The sequence below is a fragment of the Nuphar pumila genome, chromosome 14, assembly GCF_984573655.1.
Source record: "Nuphar pumila chromosome 14, dmNupPumi1.hap1.1, whole genome shotgun sequence".
In the NCBI taxonomy this organism is placed as follows: domain Eukaryota; kingdom Viridiplantae; phylum Streptophyta; class Magnoliopsida; order Nymphaeales; family Nymphaeaceae; genus Nuphar; species Nuphar pumila.
This window is the reverse complement of record NC_143262.1, coordinates 49,656,388-49,673,817: the sequence shown is the minus strand read 5'-3', so window position 1 is coordinate 49,673,817 and position 17,430 is coordinate 49,656,388.

The window sequence follows — 17,430 nt, the reverse complement described above, 5'->3', positions numbered from 1 at the left end:
CCCCAGAAAAAGCATGCCTGATCGAAATGTGTGGATATCTCAATACCTTCGATGTAAATTATAATGCAGATGGTTGAAAAGAAGACGAACTCATATTGACCTTTGAACTGAGCCATGAACTTTTGCTTTTCAATACTTGTACATCATTATCTTAATGTTTGAATACCATAGATGAAGTTGGTACAAATTTTGTCCATTGTGAATAAACCTGGAAGGGTATATTACTCTGTTAAGCATATGTTAGATACAGTTGCAGAAAGCACGTATGTGAGAAAGAGATGGCATGAGTTGGGATTGATTAAGGAGGTAAATTCTCCATTTTTTTTAGTAAACCTATTTGCAGAAAGAGATGTGTTAACTCCCAGAGATGGGCTATCATTAAGCAAAATGGGGCTTGATGGAGTTGTTAGATGTAAGGTTGAATATGGCAAAATTTGCATCATCTGCAATCATTCTAATCTATATGCCATCGTTATCATACTGAATCCCAATTCGTGAAAGAATGCATTCATGCAGAAGGCCTCGTGTTCATCTTCTCACCTGCCTAAAAGATTCAGGTATAACAGTGCCTGGAGGTAACTTAATCGGTGCTTTGACCAAGCTAATTGGTCCTGCAGAAATCGGCAAGATTCAATTCCAGGTAAAGTTCTCACTCTTGGCTGTGTTTTCTGGAAGTCGTGAAGGTCTGGACGATCACCTAGCCCTCATTGGCACATAGTTTAAAAGTTTAAATTCATATATGGGTGATTGGGATGGAAGGAAGCAGCTATGCCTCGTGAAAAGGGGATGACAAAGGAGTTTGCAGTCTGGAATGAGGGGTTCTGCAACCAGCAACACTTCCTGAGTTCACTGGTAAGTCACAGCAAATCGATACATCTCTATTGTAGCACTTTCATTTTTCTTATGTATACATCACCTGTGTATGGCCCCATTTGCAATTTCTCTTTGAAGGTTGTTATATCCTTATTTGAAGTACCATTTCCTTTTGGAGTCCCACGTTCACGTGTTCTCTGCACACAAGTTCTTCTTTTGGTTTGTGAAGGCATATATCATTCTTTTGCCCAACAGTAAGTAGATTTGGCTGATGTGAGTAGATTACGATATGAGAATTATATGATGAATTGCTCTTTTGTGTTTGGTTGGATATCTCCAGGAATGCATTCTCTGCAGCAAGAATAAAATTGCCTTTTGCAACAATGAATCTAGTAAAAAAAAAAAATGTTTGGCAGAGATTAAAAATGTTCAGTGGTTTTCACATTCTAACACAAAAAGTGCTTGTCGTATAGGGGAGATTACATGAACGTACGGTGTGTCTGTCTTCTTTGCAATAGAGAATGACGTTCGGTTAAAGTATTGTTGCAGTTGCTTCAGCAGGACCTCTACATTTAAAAGCTTGTTTTGATGCAGGGGTAGTTTATGGCAACTTACCTCTCTCTGAGTGTATCAACTTACATACAAAATCTTCCATACCAGTGCAGTTTCACCTTCCTGGAAGCACATACGTGCCTTTATTCCTCTCACAGCATCCTTGCCATCACTAACCATCCATCATTTCACTTCCAGCCATGCCCCTTCATGCACTTTCCTTGTACCATCTTCGCTCCCAGCATTAGCATTCAGCCACATGTCCTCCACAGCATCCACGCTGTACACCCCTGTGAGAGATGTGTCACAGTATTACAGAATAAGAACTTAAGATGGTATGGATTAACCCACCCAAAAGTGTACATTCTCTGACAGAGTTTGGAAGTTATTCTGCCATATGAACATCAGTCCCATTTCCACTTCAACCCACTTGAGACTCTTGAATTGATGTTTGGAAAATTTTCTTTTCTTTCTGATGGAATGAAGCACTAAAGCTCAATTAGAATTCTTAGTTTTGTTCCAGCAATGTCAAAATATCCACATAATTGTCTGGCTCATCATTATCCTGGCTTTCACCAGCACATGATTCTGGTTTATTTTCACCATCAACCAAGGCCACATGTTGAACTATATTTCCAGGGATAAACAAATTTTCTTCTGAATGTAATGCAGGAAAACTTGCTGTGGCAGCTGCTGTAGCTTAGCTCTCATCCTTGAGAACATTGAAACTTGAATTAGTGGCAGGCCTCATATCTTCAATCTCCTTATCCCAAGTAACAACTGGTAACTTAGAGATGCTTTTCCTGTGGGATGATTCACACAGAAATTCGATTTCCATATCTGATTTAGCTTGATCATTAGAAATAATAGAGATCCCTACATTAATGTACTGTGTGTTTGAAACTGAAGTAGCTAATGTACCTGTTTCTACTTTTCCGTATCCAAATGACATATCTACATCAAGAAAAAGGGTCCATGTAACTTATCTTGATTCTTGAGTTAAAAGACTGGGATCTGATGTCATTTTTAGACTTGGATTTTATATCATATGCCGAGATAGCCTCACCATTGGTGTCTTCTTCATCACAAGTCATTTTTTTCTGTCCAACTCCACTTCCAATACATCTGATAGCATTGCCACAACCATGTATATGCTACAGCCACTACATGTATATAACTCCTACTTAGCTTATCCCTACACAGCATATCTAACACCCACACTTTATCCCCAACAAACCACAACTCTGTAGGCATTTATACTGCAGCATCTTGTTTACATCAAACATTCCTCTACCTCCATGTTATCTATATATATATATATATATATATATATATATATATATATATATATATATATATATATATATATATATATATGTAAATACATTTGGCTACCCTTCCATGCCTTGAAACACCTACATTATTTTGTTAGAGTATTAAACATAAGGTAAGTATATAAATGTTTTATAATTCGTATCTTTGAAATCAACATGATATATGCAAATTTTCCTCTATTTTTCATACTAATCAAGTGTTTTTGCAGGAAATATGTGGAACATATCATCATTAGGAGTTATAAATTCAATTTTGGTGTGTTGTAATAGTTAGAGCTTAATGAAAATTTATATTTCCAGTTTTAGGTAGAATGAATGAGCATTTGTAAACATCATGAATTGCTCATTTTCATGCATTCTTTTCCTTTATTTCTCAAATTCTCACAATGGTGAAACACGAATGGCACGTGCACCATTTTCGTAAGAGGTAATTAATCCTAAGTTGATGATCCACATCAATGGCCATAGTCAGGGTGTGGACAAAACTTAGGATTTTTATCTTTTACGAAATAACACTGGATCCACACTGAATCCATTTTCAAAATTCATCATATATTATTTTTCTTTTCTTTTATCAGAATTTAACTTAAAATTAACTCAAAATATATACCAATGGCCATAGTCAGGGTATATTGAGAGTTAATTTCATTTTAAATTCTATAAAAGCACCAAATGTGTTTCATTCTTCACCTGAACTTAAATATAGATTATTATATAATGCATTCAATGACCATAGTCAAGGATGTATTATATCTTCAATCTTATTTTAATTCATTTAAAGAATGGAATAGCTTTTCAAAAATTCAAAATCAAAAATTTAAATGCATTCATCATTTAGATAGATTTGCATCATATTTCTATTTTTTTTTTCATAAAATCCAAGTAATTCTTTCCTTTCTCAGATCAAATCCTATTTATAAATTCAAATTCAATTCTATTTCTCAAAAGGATTCAAGAATTCAATTTCAAAGTCCCATTTGACTTTGAAACTTCAGAATCATCTTGTATTTCAAATTCCAAATTCTATCTTAAATTTAAAATCCAATTCAACTTCGAAATTCATCCGTATATTCAAGATTCAACTTCTAAAAATTCATTTTTCAAATTTAAATTAAACTTGGAAGTTCTTGATTCATCTCCTGAATTTAACTCAAAAATCCATTTTAGGATCCAGGATTCAATACTCATATTGGATCTCAGACTTCAGATCCAATTCCTCTTTAGGATCCAGAGTCCAATTCCACTTTTAGATCTCAGGCTTCAGATCCAATTCCTCTTTAGGATCCAGACTCTAATTTCATTTCGGATCTTAGACTTCAGATCCAATTCCTCTTTAAAATCCAGACTTCAGTTTCACTTTGGATCTTAGATTTCAGATCCAAATCCATCTTAGGATCCAGAGTCCAACTCTATATTGGATTTCAGACTTCAAGATCCAAATCCATCTTAGGATCCAAAGTCCAACTCTATATTGGATCTCAGATTTCAGATCTAAATCCATTTTAAGATCCAATTCCATTCCTAAATTCTAGATTTCAAATCCAATTCCATTTTCAGATCTCGTCTGAATCCCTTTTCTACTTTCTATATCATTTGGATCTCTCAAGCTTGTCCTGATTTCAAATCTTAAGATTACACTTTCAAATTTCCTCTTCTTCTCCTAAATCCAGGATTAAATTCAAAATCCATTTCTGACTTTGAAATTTCATTTTTCTTTCATTTCAAAGCTTCAAATATTTCTCTTCAAAATCAATATTTATTCCCCAAACTCTGAAAACTTAGAACTTCTCTGATCTATCTCAAGTTCTAAGTTAAATTCAAATATTTCTTCATTCCCTTACCAAGTTCATCTCAGAATAACTTGGAGATTTTCAAAATATCTTTAAAAAAGAGCATACATTATTGCATTACACAAGCATGATTCTTTGTGGATTTAGATCTTTTTAGGATAAATTCTTAGATTATATTTTGGCAAAGCAAAAGACATAGATTCGATCCTTGGTTCGATTACCTCTGGTAAAGGCGCCAGGAACGGTCGAACCTCGTACCGACGAGCGAATCCCGTCTCTCCATTTTCCCGTAATATTTTCAAAAACGGAGGCGAGTTAAATTTCTAAATGTTTTCAAATTAAGGTCAAGTGAGACCGCGCAAAGGAGTTCCTCTTCTCTCTCTCTCTTTTCTCTTCTCTCTTTCCTTTTCTTTCTTTTATTTTTCTCCCTTCAAAAAGGAGGAAAATAGAGGCTAGAAAAGGAAAAGAGAAGGAAGAGAGAGAAACAACGAAAGAGGAAAAATTTTGCGATGATCACAGATCCACACTGGATCCTCTTCAAAAATCATCATATTTTCAAATATTTCCTTCTTTTATTAGAGTATAACTTAAAATTGGCTCAAAATATATACCAATGGCCATAGTCAGGGTATATTGAGAGTTAATTTCATTTTAAACTCTATAAAAGCACAAAAATATGTTGTATTCTTCACCTGAATTTAAATATAGATTATTATATAATACATTCAATGACCATAGTCAAGTATGTATTATATTTTCAATCTTATTTTAATTCATCTAAAGAATGGAATAGCTTTTCAAAATTTAATTTCAAATTCTTCAAATTCATTCATCATTTAGGATAGAACTGCATCATGTTTTCAAAAATTCCTTTTTCAAAACTCCAAGTGATGTAAATATCTTCTTCAATCAATCTTCAATTCTTGTAAAAACCAATTCATCTATTCATTTTCAATTCTATTTCATTTTCAATCTCAAATGTTCAATTTAACTTTGAGATTTCAAATGTATTTTATATTCAAAATTTCCAATTCAAATCAGATTTCAAAGTTCAATTTGACTTTAAAACTCCAAATTCAAATTATATTCAAAACTCCAAATCAAATCCAAAGTTCAATTTAACTTTGAGATTCTCTTCATCTTCTAAAAAATTCAAATTCAAAGTCTAAATTGACTTTGAAATTCATTTGTATATTCAAGATTCAAATTATAAATTTCAAGGTTAATTCAAATTTGGAAATTCTTGATTCATCTTCTAAATTTAAACAACTCCAAAAATCCATTTTAGGATCCAGGATTCAACATTTATATCGGGTCTCAGAGTTCATATCCAATTCTCCTTTAGGATCCAGACTCTAATTTCACTTTGGATCTCAGAACACAGATCCAAATCCATGTTAGGATCCAGAATCCAATTCTACATTGGATCTCAGACTTCAGATCCAAATCCATGTTAGGATCCAGAATCCAATTCTACACTGGATCTCAGACTTCAGATCCAAATCCATCTTAGTATTCAAAACCCAATTCTACATTTGGATCTTAGACTTCAGATCCAAATCCATCTTAGGATCCAGAACCCAATTTTATATCGGATCTCAGATTTCAGATTTTAAATCCATCTTTAGATCCAACTCCATTCCCAATTCTAGACTTCGAAATCCAATTCCATTTTCAGATCTCATCCAAAACTCCCTAAATCCATTTCTATTCTTAAATACCATTTGATTATCTGAGATCCATTCCAAACTTAAAATCCAAATTCAATTCCATCTCAAGTATTCATTTCCTTTCCTAAAATTTAAATTCAAATTCAAATTCAAAGTCCATTTTTGACTTTGAAACTTCATTTCCTTTCATTTCAAAACTTCAAGTCATTCTTTCTCATTTATTCTTTCAATCCTGATTTACTTCAAAAACTCAGAACTCCCCTGATCTATCTCAAGTTCTAAGTCAGATTTAATCAATTCCTCACTCTTTTTACCAAGATCATCTCAGAATACTTGGAAATTTCCAAAACATTCTTTTCAAAAGTGCATACATCTTTGCATTGCACAAGCATGATTCTTTGTGCATTTAGAGTTAGAATAAATTCTTAGATTATATTTAGGCAAAACAAAAGGCATAGATTCGATCCTTGGTTCAATTACCCCTGGTAAAGGCGCTAGGAACGGTCGAACCTCGTACCGACGAGCGAATCCCGTCTCTCCATTTTCCCGCAATATTTTCAAAAACGGAGGCGAGTTAAATTTCTAAATTCTTTTCAAATAAAGGTCAAGTGAAAACCCGCAAAAGAGTTCCTCTTCTCTTTTTCTCTCTTTCTTTTCTCTTCTCTCTTTCTTTTCTTTCTTTTATTCTTCTCCCTTCAAAAAGGAGGAAAATAGAGGTTAGAAAAGGAAAAGAGAAGGAAGAGAGATAAACAACGAAAGAGGAAAAATTTTGCGATGATCACACCACCACAAATTCCTTCGTGTGCCTCTTGGACAACTTCCATGGCTTCGCCCTTATCTAAGCATCTAGCATACTCAGAACTGAACCCACGACGGTAGAGAGTATTGGCAAGGATGAAATAGTGGACTGACATGCATTGAATCGCGTGTTGCTCCTTTCTTGGCATATCTGGTGGGAATTCACCAATTTCGATAAAGCTTTTGATATCTTGGTACCAAGGCTTTTCCTTCTGAGCGGCCTGGTTCACTTGCTCAATTGGAATGTAGGCAGGTTGATCAAGTCTGCCGATCTCGAAGGAACGACAGGATTCACTGTCTTTAAAAGACAAAATAGAGCCTAAGCAGGCTAAACCATCGGCTATGTGATTTTATTCCCTCTTGACATGATTGAGCTGAAATTCTTCAAAGTTGCCTATGAGAGCTAAGGCAATCTTCTGATAAGGGATTAACTTTGAATCCTTGACTTGCCATTCAGCATTAACTTGGCTGATAACAAGTAATGAGTCGCCGAAGGCGTGTACTCTCTTGACATCAAAGCTTTGCAAAATTTTGAGGCCTTGTATTAGAGCTTCATACTCGGCCATGTTATGAGTACATTGGAAATTGAGCTTGAGGGAATAAGGGAGCATCTCCTTTTTGGGAGTGATCAACAAGATCCCAATCCCTATACCGGACATATTTCTGGCTCCGTCAAAGAAAAGAGTCCAGACTGGAGATTCCTGAATACAGCAGATGCGGTCATCAGGAAAATCATCTTCTGCTTTGATCTCTTCTGTTAACAGGAAATCTGCCAACTGATCTGCGATGGACTGACCCTTGACTGACTTCTGAGAAACATATTCCAAGTCATACTGCATCAGGAGGACCTGCCATTTTGCAATCCGTCCAGTAAGGAAAGGCTGCTCAAGGATGTATTTGAGAGGGTTAAGTCTCGACAGAATTTTGATCTCTGAGGCCATAAGATAATGTCTTAACTTCTGACACATCCATACTAAGGCTAGACACGTCTTTTCCATCTGAGAATATCTCTTCTCGTAATCGATGAAAGTCTAGGTGATGTAGTAGATGGCATGCTCTATCCGGCTGCCTTCCTCATACTGCGCAAGAAATCCGCCACAAGCATTGTGGTTGACAGAAATATACAAGAGAAGCGGTTTTCCAAGTTCTGGCGGCTTCAAAACAAGTGGATTGAGAAGATACTGCTTGATGCGCTCAAATGAGAGCTGGCATTCTAGTCCCCATTCAAATTTCACTTCTTTTCTTAGCAAGTGATTGAAGGGCTCCCATCTCATGGCCAAATTGGAGATAAAACGCCGAATTGACTGAATACGACCTTGAAGGCTTCGCAGCTCTTTAAGATTGGTGGGAGGCGGCATATCAATGATCGCCTTTGCCTTGGCAGGATCCACCTCTATGCCTTTCTTGCTGATCATGTAGCCAAGCAGCTTGCCTGACTCCACTCCGAAGACGCATTTCTGTGGATTGAGCCTCAGCTTGTAGAGAATAAGTCTTTCGAAGACTTGGCCGAGAGCATCAAGATGATCCTCTCCTTCTTTGGACTTGACCAGGATATCATCCACATAGGCATCCATGTTTTTGTGCATCTGATCATGAAAGATCACTGCCATAGCCCTCTGATAGGTTGCCCCAGCATTCTTGAGTCCAAACGGCATGACTGTATAGCAAAAGGTACCCCAAGGCGTGGTGAAGGAAGTTTTGGATTGGTCACAAGCGGCTAATTTGATTTGATTGTAGCCTGAGTATCTATCCATGAAGGAGAACATGGCATGGCCTGCCGTGCTATCGATCAGAAGATCGATGTTGGGGAGTGGATAATCATCCTTTGGGGTGGCTTTGTTCAGATCTCTGAAATCAATACAAATCTGAACTTTGCCATTCTTTTTGGGAACCGCCACGATGTTCGCCAACTAATCTGGGTACTCAATAGTCCGAATGAACCCTGCTCTTAACAAATCTTCAAGTCCTTCTTTGACTTGCGGTGCCACCCGAGGATCCATTTTTATTAGTTTCTGCTTGATCGGTTTGCAGTGTGGCTTTAACACGAGGCGATGCTCGACTAACTTGGAGTCTAAGCCTGGCATATCCTCATAAGTCCAAGCGAAGACTTCCTGATGTTGTTTGAGGAAGTAGATGAGCCTTTCCTTCTCATCTAAACTTAGACTGGAACCAATTTTGAGGATTCTTGGATTGTCTTCTAAACCAATATTGACATCCTTCGTTGGATCTTGAACCAGCGGCGATGGTTCATCCTGCTTCTGAATGCTGGCAAATTTTGAATTGTCGAGTCGACCTCTGCCAACTCTTCAATCTGCCCTGTCACTTTGCTGACTTTTGTTCCTACCTTCGCCTTGCATGCTCTGGCTGGTTTATTTTGAAAAAGGTTGGTATTGATAATGAGCTTTTTGAACGATTTAGGAGCCATGATCCCGGCAATCCTGGAAGCGAAAAGAAGGCCTTTGAGAGAAAGGTAAAATGTTCGAAAAATAGCCTTTTGTGAAGAATGACAACATAGACAAAAATATAAGCAAAGAATTCGTGTACACCAAGATGAACAGAGAAAATAAACTTTTCATTGATTGATTAAACTTTGATATTTACAAGTGATCGTTTGAAGGAGAGAAAGAAACTGGGGCGGATCTTGCCCTTACAAGATGACAGAAAGGAAGGAAGGAGCATAAAAACACTGGCATTGTCTTCTTTACTGGGCTCCCTTGACGAAGATGGTCTTTCTGCCTGATGACTGACCTGTGAAACCCAAGCCTGTGCCGGTGACATGCTGAGCGGGGATGATCGGCTCCAGAATGCCGTCCTCATTTCTGCCCAAACCTCTGAAGGGTTGGTAACCGTGCTTCATTTGAAGATCAAATCCTTTCTTTGATTTTGAGAATCAAGGAAACAGAGGGTGATCTTTAAATGAAGTGTAATCGAGGCGTCCTCCTAGCTTGAAGAAGCGAGGTCCCTGCCACTGAACAACTGCAGTGACATTTTCTGTTGGCTGGATTTCTTTCAAATTCAGCATATCCAGACTTTCACTTAGATCAATTTCTTCGGCTTCCCGGATGCTCGGGATGTCGGCGGTGAAAGTGGGACGGGGAATCATCGGCTGCGGGAGTCGTTCTTCCGGATCCTCTCCTAGGACCGTGGTGATCATGCCTCCCTTCGACCACTTGATACACTGGTGAAGGGTTGATGGGACCGCATTGGCGTTGTGGATCCAAGTTCGCCCAAGCAACAGATTATATGTTGGCGGTACATTGACTACATGGAAGAGTACAGTGTGCACCGAATAGTTGATAAAAATTTCAAGAAATATCTTCCCCTTGGTTGTCTGCCCATGGTTATCAAAACCGTAGATCGTGATCAGATCCGGGGTGTATTCCTCTTCTTTTAATCCCAAAGCCTTGGCTGTCATCTCTGGACAGATATTGAGGTTGCTGCCTCCATCGACGAGCACATGAGGGACTGTCATGCCCCTAGTTCGCACCACTATGTATAGGGCGTTGTTATGAAAAGAGTGAGGTTTTGGCAAATCCTCATCAAAAAAGGTGATTGGTGCGTTCGTCATTGCTTGATTGACAATCTGAGCCATGTCTTGTGGAGTCGTGCTAGGCTTGACTTTGATCTTTCTGAGCAGATCTTCTAGCACTTGCTGGTGCTAAGGTGAAGCGTGGGTCAGGTCTAAAATAGAAACATTGGATAAAGCAGTGATTGGCTTCTGAACTGACCCTGAAGCTTCTTCCTTCTTCGAAGTTGCCTTGATAAAGCGCTTCGAGATCTTGGGGATTATCTTGGCAGTTTCTGCCGCTGCCTTTGTTGGCTCCTAGCTTGGTTTCTTACTGCTGGAGAATGCAGTAATTCCCACCCTCTTGGCGGAAGACTGCGCTTGATGGAGGACGAGGACCTGATGCTGGTCCTGGATGTCTTGGCTGGAACATGGCTGGATACTGCCTTGGAGAGAGAATGTCTGCTCTGTGATGACCGAAGCTGAATGTTTAGGAAATGGTTTAGACAAGATTTCTGGCAGCTGCTCATCCTCATCCTCAATCAGCATGTATTTGTCAATACAATCCTGAATGATGTTTTTGAGGACAAAATAGTGTTCGGTGTCGTGTTCGACAGTCCGATGGAATTTGCAGAACTTATCAGTCCATTTACCCATAGCGACGGGAGGATCTGCCACCTTGGGAAGTTTGATCATTCCTTTCGACATCATATATTCTAAGATGTCTTCGCGGGACTGCTCTAAAGCTGAAAATTCCCGATCATAACTCCAACCTTCGTGCTTCGGCTTTTCTGACTGCTTTGCTTCTGGCTGAGGCACTGATTGGACAGGCTGTGGCTTAACAAATTTTCCCTTCTGGGCTGCAGAGTTTGTTCTTTCGGCCCTGGAGTGCCCTGAGTTTTTGTTGCGATTTTTCTTGTTCTTCTTTCTGCCAGAGCTACTGCTGTTGTCGGGAAAATCCGTGGAATAAGCAACATGAGCCTTTTTTTTCTGCTCAAGGTTTCCTTGGACGAAAGGGTAACCCTCATATAGGCCATTATCCAGGCCGTTCTCGAGCCACTCGGCTCTCTCAATCAATTTGATGAATGACTTGGCAGGCGAAGTGGAAATGAGGTTCCTCAGAGGCTGGGCGAAATTATTCAGAATAATCTGCAGGGCGTGCTCCTCTGGGATGGGAACCTTCATTCTGTTACAGGTGCTCCTCCACCTGTGGATAAACTCGCTGGCATTCTCATTCTCCATCTATTTTAAATTGTACAGATGATTGAGGGTTGGTGAGGCTTCGACATTGAACATGAAGCGTTCAATTAATAGGTTAACAACTCTATCGAACTCTCGTAGTTCGATAGGATTAATGTGGTCTGCATACCACCTGGCTACTACCCCTTCAAGGCTGCGAGGAAAGCAGATGAATAACGCCCGATTGTCTTTCCTGAAACGGCCGCATTCGGCATAAAAGGTGGCCAAATGAGCCTTGGGGTTGCTAGTTCCGTCAAATTTAAGGATTTTGCGAGGGAGATTTTCCAGGTTGTCATCCCCGTCCAGACCATGATAAAAATCTTCGCCAGAGTAGGTCTGCTTGCCTTTGCCTCTGGCCTGGATATCCTTGATGGCCCGATTCATTTCTTTCATCTACTCTTGCATTGGGTCATTAGCCGGAACGGGTTTATTTATTGATTCGGGATCTACAGCGGTCTTTATAAACTGCGGCGGAGGATTCTGATGATAAACAAACTGCTCTTCCTCTTCCGATTCTTCAGCTGATTCTGTTTCTTCAGAAGTGGTGTCGGGCTGTACTTGCTTTCTAACAATCCTGACTGGCTTCTTTACAGCCTTCTTCTTTGGCTTGCTTTTTGGAGCAACTTCTTTCTGACTAGCCTCGGCCTGCTCAGCCATCATTTTGGTCATCATTCTTTTGAATAGATTATACATGGCTGGATCTATATCATCTGCTTGATTCTGTCCCCTGACCGATTTGGGAGAATCCATCCCTTCGGCCTCGCTGTCGCTGTGTCAAGGAGCTGTTTCTTTTCCTGCCCTTGTTACAACCATTTTGCCAATGCCAGTGATTTTCTATGAAGGTGAAAGGAATGGTTAGGGTTCGGAGGAAATTTTTGGAAATGTGATTTCTTTTAGGAAAAGACATGAGGGAAGGAATTGACAAATTTTTGCAATGATCGCGTCACCCTTTTATGGTGACAAAATGCGCCTTATGACCTAGGCGAGGTCGTCTGTCATGACGAGGGATAAAAGAATAGACAAAATGGGTCTCATCACTGGGGATGAATCCGTAACTATATGAAACAAAATAAGATTTGGCCATAAAAGCTTTTTATCAGAATAAAAGTTTGCATTTTTATTAATGACAAAATTTAAATACAAAGGGGAGGTGGGCAGACAGTTTGCCACCATTCTCGATACTCTGATGATACATTAGGACCAGGAAATATAGACAAAGGAATAAAGGAGTCCCAAGTGTATTTGGCGACGTGGTATGCTCTAGACCACTGATCCGACCATAGATCGAACTCTGGCATGCGGCCTGTCGGGAAGTGAGTGCTGACACGAACCTGCCGCTGCGAAAACTGTCTGAGACATCTCTCTGGCTGATAGTCTACGCAGAAGAAAGGGCCGAGCAGTTTGTAGCGCTTGTCACGAGCATAGGTGTAGCAAGGAACGGTCTCTCTTCTGTCGAATAAGTCCCAAATGATTTCCTCCTGATGCAGTTTCTCGATTAAAGTTCGGCACTGAATGGCTGACTTCGGCTGCTTGTTGCTGAATCTGAAAGAACTGGCTTTTGACGGTGCATGTCGCAGGAACCATGACTGCAAGACATACGTGCATCCTTCCACCAAAATGGTCTCTCCGAGGGCAAATCGAGCCAAACCTCTGTAGAGAAAAGCTAGAGCTGCCATGGATACTGAAAGCTGACGGGTCTGCTTGCTTCCCCATCTTCGAAAAAGTTGGGCGACTCTGATATCGACAAAATTCTGACCATCCTGAAAGAATGTTAATCCTACTGTGCATAGGACCATGGCATGCTGAATTCTTTCTTTCGCTGCTCGAGACAAGGTATCGACTTCTTCATAGGCTCCATACTTGTTGTAGAGTTCGAACAGATCGATGTACTGACTTCCGTTGATCTCTGCGAGAGGCCAGGATCTGCTCCCTGTAGCTCTGGCCAATGCTTCTCGAACATCTACCCCTTTGACATTGATCAAGAATTGCTGCTCGACCGGATCATCTAGCTGACCAGCTGGTTCTGGCAATCCCATGATATCACTGAACTCATCCATTAGCAAAGTCATCTCTCCCCACGGAAACCAAAACGTGCAGGTACGCGGATGCCATCGCTCTGCCATAGCTTGAATCAGACTACCGTTGATGGTTCGCTTGCCAACTGCCGATGCCATCTCCAATCCACAATCATCCAAGTGGTCTGGGAACATACGCGAGAAGGCGGTGAACCAAGAATAGTACCACCGAGGGAAGAAGGTACGAGACTGGATGACCCGATGATCTGGGGTTCCATCCCTTATTTGATAGAAGACATGATCCCAAGGAAAGATAGCATCGGGAGATTCGGATGCCATCGGAATGATACTGTGGCAAAAAGAGGAAGGGAATCAGATATAATGCAGGACTTACGGATAGACTTTTGATGAAAGGAGAGGATAGACACAACTCCTGAAAATTTTTGAAAGACCAAGGGGTTTAGGAAAAGACTTTCCAGGGCTTTTAAGAAAATTTTTGACACACAAAAGAGAAAAGAATGTAGGTAAAGGAAAAATATACACCTGGTGTTTGTAGAAAATAGAGGAAAATTTTGAATAGTACACCCAGGGTTTTTAAAAGAGGTTGATATACATAGGAGAACACAAGAAAAACATCGCATAATCATAGCTGCACAAACAAGGATGTGCACAAAGCACTCCCTAAAGGCTGACTCTATATGCAATATTTGAAATAGCTTGTAGGACCTTAATCCTAACTCTACGGTTTAGATCATATGATTCCAATCAAGGTATGCCGATATACTCAAGCCAAAGCTCGAAGTACGTGGCATATAAGATATTTCTCCGGTTCTAAGGTAAGGGCTTCCCAAGCATCCTTGAGCACCTACCGATATACCTCGGACTATGGCCCTTAGGTACGTGGTAGGGGGGCGCGAACCCAAATAAGTGGTCCAGTTGTGAGGCTCTCTCCCAAACTATGGTTCAGTGAGACAGCCCAGCAACGTGAAGACCGAGACAATATAGGTAGGGATGTTTTCAAAATATGATCAACATGCAATAAAATCAGAAGGCTCTAATGCAAGTCCTAAAGAGATAGATTTAAATGAAAAGAAGCATACACTTGCATACATTGTTTACATTCAATCCCTAAAATTGAGGAGAGTCGTATTTAAGACCTAAATCTAATGTGAACATGGAATATTCTCCTCAATATGGTCCTACCAAACCATACTTAGATCCTATATGAAAATAATGTCAGCTTAGGACAGAGTCTAGGCTCCTAAGGTTTGCATGGAAATGTAGCTGACATATGTTAGAATAAAGACTTAGGAAATATTTAATCGAAGCAAAGGCATAGATTCAACCGGACGAAGACGAGTCCCATCACGGTCGCCAAAACTGTGCTCATCGCAAAAATTTTTCCTCACTCTCTCGTTGTTCCTCTCTCTTCATTCTCTTTTCCTTTTCTAACCTCCATTCTCCTCCTTTTTGAAGGGAGAAGAACAAAAGAAAGAAAAGAAAGAGAGAAGAGAAAAGAAAGAAAGAAAAAGAGAGAAGAGGAACTATTTTGCGAGGTCTCACTTGACCTTAATTTGAAAATATTTAGCAAACAACTCGCCTCCGTTTTGAAAATATTGCGGGAAAAAATGGAGAGACGGGATTCGCTCGTCGGTACGAGGTTCAACCGTTCCTGGCGCCTTTACCAGGGGTAATCAAACCAAGGATCGAATCTATGCCTTTTGCTTTGCCTAAATATAATCTAAAAATTTATTCTAACTCTAAATGCACAAAGAATCATGCTTGTGCAATGCAAAAATGTATGCTCCTTTTTTAAAATTGATTTAGAAATTTCCAAGTATTTCTGAGATGAGTTTGATAATGGAATAAAGAAATGTTTGAATCTTAACTTTAGAACTTGAGATAGATCAGAGAAGTTCTAAGTTTTTGAAGTAAATCAGAGTTGGAAGAATAAATCTCGATTTTGGAGAAAGAATGATTTAAAGCTTCGAAATGAAAGGAAATAAAGTTTCAAAGTCAAAATCGACCTTGAATTTGATTTTGATTTTATGAAAGGAAATGAATACTTGAGATGAAATTGAATTTGGATTTTTAAGTTTGGAATGGATATGAGATAATCAAATGGTATTTAAGAATAGAAAATGGATTTAGGGAGTTCAAATGAGATCTGGAAATGGACTTGGATTTGAAATTTAGAAACGGAATTGGATAATGGATTTAAGATCTAAGATTCAAGAAGTGACATTGGATCTGAAGTCTGAGATCCAAAGTTGAATTGGACTCTGGACCCTAAGATGGAATTGGATCTGAAATCTAAGATCCGAAGTGAAGTTTGGATTTTGGATCCTAAAGGGGAATTGAATCTGAAGTCTAAGATCCAAAAGTGAAGTTTGGATTCTGGGTCCTAAAGGGGAATTGGATCAAAATCTGAGATCCAATTTGAGTGTTGAATCCTGGATCCTAAAATGGATTTGGGTCTGAGGTCTAAGATCCAGGATGGAATTGGGTTCTGGATCCTGGAAAGGATTTTGGATCTGAAGTCTGAGATCCAAAGTAGAATTGTGTTATGGATCCTAAGATGAATTCGGATCTAAAGTCTGAGATCCAAAGTGGAATTGGATTCTAGATCCTAAGATGGATTTGGATCCAAGGTCTGGAATCCAAGATAGAATTTGGATCTGGAGTCTAAGATCCAAAGGTAGATTTTATATTTAGAAAATTGGATCCAGGTTGATCTGATTTTGGATTTGGGAATTTCCAAAATTGATTTGAGAATTGAATATACAAAATGAATTTCAAAGTCAAATTGGACTTTGAATTTGAAGCTTGAATTTGAAACTTAGAAGATGAATCAAGAATTTCTAAGTTTGTATTGAATTTGGAAAATGAATTTTAGAAATCGAATCTTGAATATACAAATGAATTTCAAAGTCAAATTAGACCTTGAATTTTGAATTTTGGAATTTAGAAGATGAATCAAGAATCTCAAAGTTAAATTGAACTTTGAATTTGATCAGAGTTTTTGAATATAAAATGAATTTGAAATCTCAAAGTTAAATTGAACTTTGAGATTGAAAAATGAAATAGAAAAGACGAAAGATGAAAGGATGAATGGGATTTTATAAGAATTGAAGATAGATTCAGGAAGATATTTACATCACTTGGAGCTTTTGAAAATATGATGCAGTTCTATCCTAAATGATGAATGAATTTAAAGAATTTTTGAAATTGGATTTTGAAAAGCTATCTTATTCTTGAACTGAATTAAAATAAGATTGAAGATATAATACATCCTTGACTATGGTCATCGGATGTATTATATAATAATTTATATTTAGATTCAAGTGAAGAATAAAATACATTTTGGTGTTTTTATAGAGTTTAAAATGAAATTAACTCTCAATATACCCTGACTATGGTCATTGGTATATATATTGAATCAATTTTAAGTTAAATTCTAATAAAAGGAGAAAATATTTAAGGAAATATGATGAATTTTGAAAATTGGATCCGGTGTGGATCCAGTGTTATTTTGTAAAAGATAAAAATCCTAAGTTTTGTCCACATCCTGACTATGGTCATTGACATGGATCATCAACTTAGGATTAATTTACCTCTTACGAAATGGTGCACGTGCCATTCGTGTTTCACCATTGTGAGATTTTGAGAAATAAAGGAAAAAAATGCATGAAGAACAAGTAATTCATGACATCT